Source organism: Leptonychotes weddellii, chromosome 10, assembly GCF_054177405.1.
Source record: "Leptonychotes weddellii isolate Sample4059 chromosome 10, ASM5417740v2, whole genome shotgun sequence".
Taxonomy (NCBI): domain Eukaryota; kingdom Metazoa; phylum Chordata; class Mammalia; order Carnivora; family Phocidae; genus Leptonychotes; species Leptonychotes weddellii.
This window is the reverse complement of record NC_138378.1, coordinates 115200972-115213822: the sequence shown is the minus strand read 5'-3', so window position 1 is coordinate 115213822 and position 12851 is coordinate 115200972.

The following is a 12851-nucleotide window of genomic DNA, read 5'->3' as shown; positions in this document are numbered from 1 at the left end:
CCTTGGATTTACCAAGCCTGCCTGCTTTCTGCCTGAGAAAGACAAAGCACGCTGAAAAACAAAATCCAAACCAATGCAAAAAAACACAAAAAAACAAAAATCTAATAGAAAGCAGGAAACGATGTCAGGCGTGAAACCCTGGCATCCTTCCCACATGGAGGAGCACTTCCCATAAAGGCATATATATAACGGGGTGACTGGAAAACCTCAGGAAAGTTCCATTTCCTCTCCTTCCTTGCTTCACTCTGCTCGGCGCGCAGGAAGAGTTGCTCGGAGGCCCTGCAAGGACTCATTAGCCCCTGTAAAGAGAACCTGCCCTGAAGTTCATCCTTATTACCCTGGAAGCTGCAGATGTGATGGGCAAAGTCGCTGCATTTCCTGAGAGCAGGTTTGTGCCTTTACGAGTCACCTCCGGGGCACCCCCAGGCCCTCAGAACTCACTCACTGCTCTGTCAGCAAGAATGCAGGGAGCAGCATGCTGCAAGCCAGGTCCCTGGGCCACGTGGGGTTTCTGACACTGCCTGTGAATAGTAATCACCTTTATGGTTCTCTAACTCACACCTGCCCTCCTCCCTAATAAATCTGTAATACACCTAATTTTTTTTTCTTTTTCAACCAATAGAGGGATTGCAAGGTTTTAGAACACACTGATTACTATCGTGATGGCCACAGTCGTTTAATTAGTGCTCAACTCTGGCTTCTATCCCCTTCTAGATCTGGGGCGTCACAGTTCTAATCTCGAGGGCAGGGACATACTTTTCTGTATCTGACTGTGCCTTTAGCTGGATATATGACCTTGGAAATTGTTCTCTCGGTGCTGCCCTTTCTTCACCGAGGGAAAAGTGAAGCGTGGTTTGTGGCTAGATGTCACTACAGTCCCTTTGCATACAACTGTCCTCTTCCCCCTCGTCTTAGCTCACCGAATGCACACTCAGGTGGGAGCCCTCACGGGCACCTGACGGCTGTGTTGTGGCTTTGGCAGAGTTGTGCGACCTTCTCTCCCACGGCAGTCGAGCTGATTTCCACTGATTTCCCACAGTAACTGACGGTGTCCCTGTGGGGGGTCAGAGCACCTCTCACTCAGAACAATATTTGATTCTGTTGGCTTTCATAAAGGGCCATTCCCGTATTGAGTGGGGTCAAATCATTTGGTGGACTTCTGCGACCTCCTCCTGCACAGGAAAATAAGAATGCATTGTTGTTCTTTTGCCCTTGAAAGCACCGATAATCAGCATTCTTGTCTGTCCCGGTGACATCAGTCAACCTACCCTCTGCTCTGGGTGTGACTCCCAGGAGCCACAGAGATTACAGGGGGCATGAAGTTTCATGACATTGGCCAGTCCATTCACCTAGGACACCTTCTGCTCACAAATTGCACCCTGTTGCTCTCATCAAATGAGTCAGTGGGTTGGGGATGTATGTGCTTTTTGTTCTTATAATGCAAATTGCAAGTGGCAAGAGGGGTCTTGTAATACCAGAGCTTGATGAGAATTTTGAAATTTTCTATGAAACCAGATGTCCAGTTTTAGTAAAATTTAGTGAACTATGTAACATAGATGTTTATAGATATTAAACATGTTTATTATTGATTCTTATCTTTCAAGGGTCTAAATTGATCTAAATTTCTTAAAGAATGGCTAAAAATGAAGAAAAGAACAAGAGGTGCAGGCATGATATTATTGTCAAGATAGGACCTTAGGCACTTCCTGTATTACAAGATGAGTTGATCATAATAATTTTGGGGATAGTTATCATCTTCATTTGCATAGACTGCATAAAAATCTAGAAGATTTACCAAAAACAATTTTCAGTAAATATCTTGAAATACCAGTAAATTCTGAAAAATCAGTAAATATCAGTAAATATTCAGTAAACATTTTGAAATATTTTGATGTAAAAACATAGGTTTCAATTTTGAGACTGTTTTTGTACATGATGAAAAAATGGTAAATCTGTATTGCAAGAAAAAGTAACATAAACAATTCTGGGATTTATTGAGGATGCAGGTTGTATGAGTTTCAGTGCCTCTTTTTTGGGGGCCAATCTCCTTTTCTGCCAAGCAAGAACTTGAGATTTGAAGCCAACTTGAAGCAACTCTACTACTTACCAGCTGAGGCTCACAAAAGTTCAAATATCCTCCTTATCTGTAAAATAGGATTCTACAGAACATGCCTCATAGGGTTCAAGAAGAATCAAATGCAGTATGGCATGCTGAACACCCAGCACATTCATGACACTTGTGAAGCCCTTAATGGGTAACTATGATGAACTTTATCATTCCTGGTGTGGGAAACAGAGTCTTTACTTGAAACTTTGATTCTCACTCTGTTTTTAGGTAGACATAGTAAACTAAAGTCAATGAAATTGTTATGTTCTATATGAAAATAATCAACAACCTGGAAAACATCATCCTGTCTTGAATATGTGAAGCATAGGCATAAACTTTGTCTAGTGAGCATGCCATGATTCTTTACTCCAGGGAGGAGATATTGCTAGAAAAAGAGAACATTTCTCTTCAACTCTTGTAGATCAAGAGACACTTGAAAGTGAGATACAAGGGGGCAGGGGCACTGTGAACCGCCATGGGAAGAAGGGCGTGTGAGAAGGAGGGGGAGGCATTCAGACAGAACTCTGACCTTCTTCCCACCCAGAGTATGAGGAGGATGAGAATGTCCCCCTGCCATGGTAGTTGAGCAGAGGGCATTTGGAGGAGAATGCACAAGGAGTCCAGATCCCTGCACATGGTGGCCTTGCAGTACAGCAGTGGGAGTCAAGCAGCTATAGAGACAGAAGCAGTCTGTGTATCGCCCTGAGAAGGCAACTGGGCAGTGAGCGAGACTGAGGACCTGCCAAAGTGGAAATGCTAACACAAAGTAGTGGAAGCAGGCAGAGCATGGGCACAGAGAGCAGGCACACCTTAATGGCTTTATCTGTAGCCTAGAGATGAGATACTGGTGCTTGTCACTAGTGATAACTCAGTATAAGACCAATGGCTCTGTGCACAGTGTGTTGTATAAATAACACTGAGTGTTTTTGCATAGTTCCCCAAATGCACACACACAGACCTACACACATACATGCACTTTTTGGGGTCTCCTAAAACTTAAAAGTTTCCCATTGCTGTGTTTAAAGAGAGGAATACTAAAGAAATGGTCTCAGTGGCATTTTCACTTTCACCATCCCAGTGCCTGATACAATAGTCCAAGGTGAGGGTCTGTGGACAGACAGTTGTGTTATGTATCTACTACTACATAACAATAATAACACAAACTTAGAAACTTAAAACCACACACACACATTTATTACCTCAGTTTCTGTGGACTGGGAGTCTGGGCATGGGTCAGCTGGGTCCTCTGTAAAGCTTCAAACTAGGGGTCAGACAGGGCTGAGTTCTCATCTGGGGCTCGACTGAGGAAGGATCCACTTCCAAGCTTATGTGATTGCTGGCAGATTTTAAGTCCTTGCAGGCTGCTGGATGAGGGCCTCAGTGTCTTATTGGCTGTCTGCCAGAGTTTTTCCTCCATTCCTTGCCATGTGGCTCTCTCCTTAGTGCAGCTTACAACATGGCAGCCTGTCGCTTCACAGCCAACAGCAAAAAGAGTCTCTCAGCATGACGATCCTTATAATTTTATGTAATATTATCAAGGAAGTGAAATCCTGTCAACTTTGTTGTATTCTATCAGTTAGAAGCAAATCATGGGTCTCACCCAAGGTCATAAGGAATGAGTTATGCCAGAGCATGAAAACCAGGAGGAGTAGATCATCCGGGTCAACTCAGAGTCTGTCCACCAAAACTTCTATGTGTCAGGAACCTTAAAGACATGGAATACTAGTCTTTTCAGCTTCACTCTGAGATGCATATTATTATTACTTTATGGAGGAAAAATGAGTCTCCCAGAGGTAATTGCCCAAAGGTCACAAGCTAGTAGAAACGCACCTGGGATTCAAATATAGATCAAAGCAGGTGTTTTTCTTCCAAACTACCCTTCTTTGTTGGGAAGACCAGAAGATAATCTCCAAGAATGGGGCAGGGGTGGGCAGCTGAAACGACCTCAGCCTCTGTCTCTGATAGTTCAGCGACACCTCTTCTTCCCCATAGCCATCACTGTCATCTTTTCAAGTAGTGGAGCTACTTCAGGCTCACTGACCTACAAGGGCCAGGACACTCTCAGTGAGGAGTATTCTTTGCAACTCTCACAGAAACCAGTATTTAGAATTCAGTTTAAAAGAATCCCTATGATGACCATGTTCTCTCAACTCACATGGGAATGCTTTGATTTGGAATGGGGAGACATTTATGACTTTTTTGGGTGAAAAAAGTCAGGTGATTGTTGGTTTAGAGAATCCTCTGCTGTCTCATAGTTGAATCCTATAGGCATGTAAGGAGAGAAGCTGTACTGGACTAAGAAAGTAGATGCCTCTTTGGGTTCCCGCAACTCGTTGTCTCCTTCCTTCTAAAGCACCACTTGCCTCTCAGACTTCATTTATGGGCACAGCCTTTGAAGATGTGCCTGACGTGGCTTGGAAGCCCTGAGCCTGCCTGGCTCTCATCCCCTGCACACCTAGCCCATCTGCCGTGAGATTCCCGGCTACTTCTGGTCATTGATGAAGCACCTTGTGTAGGACTGAGGTCTGGTATTCCACACTGCTGCTGAATTCTGGAGGTATTCACTTTCCACGGGATGAACAGGTCAATGGAAATGAGGATGGGAAAGAGATAGGTTGATAAATCCCTTTCCTTCTTTTCCCCCATATTCTACTCCAAAGCACAGATTTTTATTGCAGGTTTCCTGGAAAAGTCCCGTGTGCCTGGTGAACACAAGCACGGATCTGCCTACTGTATCTTCAAGGTTTGTGGTGAGGCAGAAGCATGACGACGTCACCTGGCTTCACTGGTTTCTTTGCGCTCACTTCCCTTTAATCTCTAGCCTGGGTTTGCATCTCCCAAATAAAGCCTTAGGTTTTTGTTTTCTAGATGACTCAGGCTGAGACACAAGCCCAGTGTGAAAGGTACTCTCGCTCATACCCTGCTGGGTCGTGGAGCTGAATAACAAAATTGAGATTTAACACGACGGACATTTCAAGGAACGCCACACTCCCAGCACGAGGGAGTGATGAACGCCGCACTCGAGCTTTCAAGGCAAATGCTTTTTGTGTCATCATCAAGATGATTAGCTTCACACATTACAAAAAGAAGTGACTCATAAAACATGTATCGATGTTGCATTTGAGAACAGCTGCTGCCAGCCTGCAGGAATACACAAAAAAGACTATCTGCCTCCGATCAATCTTTGCAGTTCTAGAAGAAGAGAGGAGACAGAAATAACTCTTTGTGGGGATGACTGACATGTTCTGGCCAGGCATCCTTTGTTAATATAACACACGAGAATTAGACAAATTGGAGCTGGAAAGCGGTCCTGTCATAATGTGGCTGTCGGGTCTGTGGAAAGGCAGCAGCCGAGATTGCAGGATGTGTTCACTGCTCTCCCGAGCTCTTTTTAAATAATCCAAGCTGTGAAGCTTTCACTGGGAAGCTGATCTCCAAATTAGGCAAAATGTTCGCATGACACGGTGTAGTCCGTGTGAGAAGTCAGAGAGGTGGACAGGGCCTTGCTTGGGAGCCTCCTGATGGATTGTGCGTTTCCTTCCTTCCTTCATTGGACCCTGCACTTCGGATAGAATTTTCTGTTCTCATGCAAGTGTTCCATAGCTGCGCTCTCCAATACTGTAGGCACTGGACTTTTGTGAAGATGGAGCACTTGAAATGGAACTAGAGTGTCCAGGAGCTAAAGTTTGAATTTTATTTAATTTCAATTAAATGTGGCTAGTGACTACCCCATGGGATAGCACAGCTACACATTCATTCAGTTAAAAATATGTATTGAATAGCTCGTAAGTGACCTCTTAGAAGTTTTGGGGGGATTGTGGGTACTCAACAGTTATTTCCTTTTCTTTTTATTTTTAATATAGTTTTTTAAGAAATGATATGAGGAAGATAAGCTGGGTTCAAAAATATTTATAATAAAATAGGAACTACATTCAGTAAGACATGCATACAATGTTGTGGGAATAGATGCACATATATCTGAAGAAAGAATAGTTTATTTTATTCATTCATGTATAATTGCATTGATTCAAATATAATTTAAAAGGTCAAGGCAAAAATTAAGTATCTCTTCATTGCGAAGATGAATTTGTGTTGATGCTGGAATGGAATTCCGGGCAGAGAGAACAGAAAAGGCTGAGTAAAATGTCCAGAAACAGCTTTTTTGTTCATGATGGATTAGATATGAAGAGCTTGGAGACTGAACAAAGAGGCATAAGGAATTATATATCATCTCCATCCAGGAAATAAAAAGGCAAATTTTCTGTGTGTTTGGAATAGAAAAAAAATATATTAGAAGAGAAAAAAAAACCTGCACAGAATTTCTTATCAGAACACAGAATTTTTGATCTGATAATCACAAATTATAATTTAATCATTTGTCATCTTCCAAACAAAACCTAGTGGCTTTTTCAACAGACTAGACTGACTTACTGAATTACAGCAAGAATGCCCCCCTCCCCAAGAAATCATAGAAAGCCCTGGCCACAGAACCCATTTCAAACACCACTTATTTACAACACAGTGTCAAGTTCACCCTGAAGAGCAGACTGCTATATGGCCTGGGTGCTCAAATTTGGGGAGTTACTATTCTATACTAGTAGCAAGGATGTGCTCTGCCTACAAGTACTGATGATAGCCTCCTTGCTCAGCAAGAATTTCAGTTTTTGGAAATAGAAATTGCAATATGGGGAGAGAATTTCTTTACCTTCAACGCAGAGAAATAGTTGGGAAAAGTCAAGTCATAGAAATCCCATCTAGTAAAAGGAAAATGGAAGCAATTTTCCCGACCTTCCCCTTCTGCTTGCTGAGATTAACAAGAGGGGGGCGAGACATGAGTTTGTGTCTGGTGGGGGGGCCCAGACTAACTTTAACCTTCACAACCCTGGGAGGTAGGTAATAATAGTTGGAATTAATGGGTGAGGAAATCCAGCTCTGTGCGGGCTCATAATGTTTTTAAGGTCATAAGGCACGTCTGTTTCAGACAAAGTTGAGTTGCTCTTACTCCAGAGCTGTTGTCTTTTTCATTACGTCATGCCCTTTTGAAGCTACCCATTGCTTTCCATCTCAAGTGCAACAGTGCAAGCTAATGGAATGAGGGGAAAAAGTTAAGACAATTACCCAGCTGATGATTATGTGTGGTAGAATGTGATGGCATCTTTAAAGAAAATGCCATGGGATTCCGATCCAAAGTAGGGTGGGGATACATGTGGTTGAATAGAACCAGGGGGACTTCATGGAGGAGGTGACACTGGAGATGGGTTTGAATGCAGATAAGCTTTGACAGTGAAGTAGGAGTACAGGAGATGAGGAGGCAGCCTAAAGGATAGAAAACCTTCCTGAATAATCTGTGTCACTTCTGGCTAGAGACTGAGAGAGGGAAATAAATCCTTGGATTAAGTGTTACAGAATGCTCTGGGGCTAAAAAAAAATCCCGAATATATGTAAAATATGTACAGTTAGAGAAAGTGAAATCCTGCCACCTCAAAGCCTCAAGCTAAAATATATATATATATATATTTCATATATATGTTTTTTTTATATATATATATAATCAACTAAGAAATACAGAATTTACTTCTGTGCCAGAACAACCCGTTGTTTGGGGAAAATCATTTTATTCAAAAGTTTTGGTTAAGTGCATTTGTTTGGGCCCGGCATTAAAGAACAAATAAGAAAGGTGTCGTTCCTGCCCTGCTTGAGCTAGGAATCTGTTTGCAAAGACAGGTATGGCATGCATTAGGAAGGAGAAACACACACTTGTGTAAGAGGTACCCATTTGGGAGGAGAAGTCTCAGAAAGGTTTTCCTGGAGGGGTATAAGGGATAGGGTTTGTTAGATTCAGGGATAAGTGGTGGGATGGGGAGGAATAGTGTCCCAGGCAGAGGGAACTGCATGTGCAAAGGCCCTGTTGGAAGGAATCACTTAGCTACTTAGCTTTTTTCAAGGGATACCCATGAAGCTGAAGTCCATGGATAGCCAAGCGGAGAGCCACAAGAGGGGTTTGCTGGAGAATATTCAAAGGCCAGGGTACTCACAGCCTTACGGGGAAAGGGATTTTATTCTGAGCACCCTGAATCTGTTCCACAAAGTCCACCTATAGTTCTTGGGGAAAGGAAAGTTAATGTGAACCTGAATGCATGAAAAAGAAACATTGTTCCAGAAGTGGAAAAAATTTACAGAAATGTGGTTCCCTCTGAAAACACAAAGACTTTCTAAACTGACAGCCTACCTCCTCAATGTACACAGTGGGATTCAGGTCAGTTGTGTTTTGCTCCCGGAATGAGTAGCTTTGGTAGGTTTCTGGCCAGACACCGACTCAAGACTGGGAGCTCAGAACTACAGGACACAGAGAACTGTGTGCACAATTGCTCAGCACTAACTTCTAGCTGGAGACCATGGAGAAGGGCAGAATCAGACTTTTTGCTGCCTACTGTTAACATCCCACTCACCGAATTTAAGACAGAATACAAAATGTACTGGAGTTCAGCCATTATGTTCTGATGCAATTTTGTTTGCCTTTGGCTCTATCATTTAGGACCACATGGTTCTGGGTGAAAATAGGGTTCCCCCAAAAGGGAGTGATATTCCCACTATCAGCATCCTAGGTGTGGTGCATCTGGGGATAAAAAATTAGGATGGGGAGCCTGACTTTAGAACAGAGAAGGGTGACCCTCCTTCTCTGAGACCAGATGAGTTCCAGTCTCTGAGAACCTTCACAGTAGGCGAAACCCCTTGCTCCAGTATGTGGAGGCAGGTCAGCACCCCAGAGATAGCCCTATTTGTGACAGACAGATGGTAGATCTGAGTCGGTGGGCATTGAAAGTTGTCAAATCTTTGCAGGGTTGCATCTTATTATCTGTGATGTTCTTTGGTTCCGTTGTCCTGTCAGGGCATTGCTGCAGTAAAGGGAATGCATGGCGGCCAGAAATGCAGTGGAGTGGAGAAACGTGGGACTCTTGTTCCTGAGGACAAGTTCCCAGGAGCCTGGGGATAGGTTGAGGTCTGAAGGGGGAGCTCTTGCTTTGTAGTGAGAGAATGTAACAGGACTGTGACCTTACACAGTTGTCCCAGGTTGGAGAGGGCTGGCCAAATCAGTAGGAGGGTGGAGAGAAAAGATCCTGGAAGGAATCCTGGAGGGGTAGCCTTGGAAGAAATGGGTGCACAAAACCCTCGTGTAAGTTTCGATGACATACATACGTTGGTGTCCCTGGGCTTTAATCACAGAGGTCTTTGGGAGGTGAGTATGAAATATAAGTAAATATGGAACAGCAGATAATCCTACACAGGAAAATGACATAGTCAGATCTGGATTTGAGAAAGATTGCTCAAGTTTCAGTAAGGGGCATGAAGCCAAGGAGGCTTGTTTGGCGGCATCTGGACAAGGCAAGAAAAGTATATTCTAGGTCTGTGATGGCAGAGCTAGAAAGCAGGAGATACCTGATAGGCAAGGAAACAGAATCCTAGAAACTGGGGAGAGTGAATGTTGGTAGATGGAGAAATGAGGTTTCCAGTTTAGATACTTGCCTGTGGCCATTTCAAATAACTAGCAACATCTCTTTAAATGTGAAGAACAAATACTTCCCTTGGTCAGATTATCTAATTTCCTGATTAGTGTGAGTTTACCCCTGGATGGTTCAAATATTCATGAAGCCATTATTAGAATAAAGAACCAAATTTCATTTCCTATTTCAAAACAGAACACTTAGGAATGGCAGCAGGTGCATAGACAAGCAACATGAGTGTTACGTTAGATAGGAAATTGAGGATTCCTAGTTAGCTTTAGGGAAGTAGGGTCATATTGAGGAAAACTGTCTGGGAGCTGAAAGGGGACTAAGATCTAACTAATAGGAGTGGTTAAGACTTAGGCTCGATCCCTTATATCCAGATGTTTACCATCATAAAGCCAACAAAAACAACTGGTTTCAGATATTTAAAGTATTCCTAGGGGGAGAGAAGGGGAAGATACTGTCTAATTTTCTTTCTCCAAGGAGCATGGAGGAGAATGAATCATCTTACACCACAGCCAGCATGTTTGGTTAGTAGGCAGGAGGAGGGACCCTGCGTTAAGTCTGATGGAACATTGCAGAGAATGGCATTAAGGCAGAAGTAAGGTGGAAGCTCTGGAATATTCCCAGATATCTCCAGTTCTGATGGATGCCTTAAGAACTGTCTCATCCAGATGCTGGACATGGGAGCTTATGACATCAGGTATTAATTCAGCTCTGAAATTTGATGTTAGTTTCCCTGCAAGAATTCCTTTACGTTTGCTGGCAAAAAGCCACAGCAGACATTCCATCTCTACCAGGACAACTTGTATCTTGGCTCAAATTAAATGGATCAGCATACAAATACTTCCATCATATTTGTGATGGTCCTTATCTTTTTGGAAAAAACAATCATTTGACATGAGTGATATCAATGGCCTGATAAGGAAAAAAAATATATTAAATTTAGGTCTTGTTAATTTATAACTGTGATTATCTGAAAAGTAGACCGAGACATTACATGTGCACTACTTTATGGGAAAAGCGAGGACTTGATGTATTTGGGGAAATAAGTCTGCTGAGAGATAACTAACCCTTTCTGAAGCAAACTTTTAAATGATCAATAAGGAATCTATAAATGTAATATCAGTACATTTAAGATTGATCTCTTTCATTGCCCTGGAGGATGTATTTTCTGTATCTTTCCTTTATTCTTTGCCTCCCTGTGCCAAGAAGCATGGACTCCCTGCCTGTCGCCTTCTCTTTCTGCACATCTAATGCAGTAGTTGTCACATGACATTAGTGTGATGTTTACGGGTCGGTTTCTCCACCCGACCCAGAGCTCCAGGACACTGTGGGCCAGGACTTACTGCTCTGCAGTCCTGGCCTCCAGCCCTGTGCCATCATAGATGAGAGTCTCAATCAGTATGTGTTGGATAGAAAATTTTTCCATAAGCTGAGGAAGGACCACTGATGGGTCGCAGTATTGATTACGACTATTTGAAGGCTAGAGATATACGCTTAACAAAAGAATGTCACAAATTCAAATGCTTTAAAAAAAAAAACAACCCATATGTCCATGGATCCAGTGGTCTGGCAGCTAGTCAAACACCGGAAAAGGAGTGTGTGGCCCCAGGCTCAGGGGAGAAAGGCAGCTTTCCTTAAGTGGCCTTCCTACTCAATTGAAACAAAGAATGAAAGAAAGCACTAGGGAGCACTTGGCCAACCTCAGGCATTCAAATTCAAAAAAGAAGGCATGTTCCCTGAGGGTAGGCTCTTTTATTTTCTCCATGGCTGTGTCTTTAGCACTCAGAGCTGTGCCTGGCACTGGGAACAAAGAAGTATTTCTCCTGTGAAGAGTTTTAATCAAGAAAGAATGCGGTCTCTTCAATAAATGGTGCTGGGACAACTGGACAACCACATGCAGAAGAATGAAACTAGACCATTCTCTTACACCATACACAAAGATAAACTCAAAATGGATGAAAGATCTCAATGTGAGACAGGAACCCATCAAAATTCTAGAGGAGAACATGGGCAGTTACCTCTTCAACATTGGCCACAGCAACTTCTTTCAAGACACATCTCCAAAGGCAAGGGAAACAAATGCAAAAATGAACTTTTGGGACTTAATCAAGATAAAAAACTTTTGCACAACAAAGGAAACAGTCAACAAAACTAAGAGGACATCCATGGAATGGGAGAAGATATTTGCAAATGACATATCAGATAAAGGGCTGGTATCCAAGGTCTATAAAGAACTTATCAAACTCAACACCCAAAAAACAAATAATCCAGTCAAGAAATGCACAGAAGACATGAACAGACACTTCTCCAAAGAATACATACAAATGGCTAACAGACACATGAAAAGATGTTCATCATCACTAGCCATCAGGGAAATACAAATCAAAACCACAATGAAATACCACCTTACACCAGTTAAAATGGCAAAAACTAACAAGACAGGAAACAGCAAACGTTGGTGAGGATGTGGGGAAAGGGGAACCCTCTTACACTGTTGGTGGGGATGCAAGCTGGTACAGCCACACTGGAAAACAGTATGGAGGTTCCTCAAGATGTTAAAAATAGAGCTACCCTATGACCCAGCAATTGCACTACTGGGTATTTACCCCAAAGATACAGATGTAGTGAAAAGAAGGGGCACCTGCACCCTAATGTTCATAGCAGCAATGTCTACAATAGCCAAACTGTGGAAGGAGCTGAGATGCCCTTCAACAGATGAATGGATAAAGAAGATGTAAGACACACACACACACACACACACACAAAACACACAGTGGAATATTACACAACCATCAAAAATGAAATCTTGCCACTTGCAATGATGTGGATGGAACTAGAGGGTATTATGCAAAGCAAAATAAGTCAATCAGAGAAAGACAACATTGAGTCTGTTTGTTTCCACTCTTTGGCTAGAAGTTGAGATCAGGGACTCTCCAGTGGGAAGAAGAGGGGAATTCAAGGATCTGAGTCTGGAATACCGAACCGAGGCACTTGGCTTTGGTGTGAGACAAAGCAGGGTGGGCACATTGCTGGAGAGGAAGACTGTTCTCCAGGCCAGACCGGACCTGGGGAACTCTGCCAATCTCATGGCATTCAGAGCTCCAGCCCCAAGCCCCACAAACCTCTCGATTTCAGAAGTGGCTGTAGATGTGGAAGGAAGAACAGATAAACTTGCCCAGGCAGAATCCACAATTTTGTGGTTCATTGGGTTTATAGGGTAGGAGGAGGAGAAG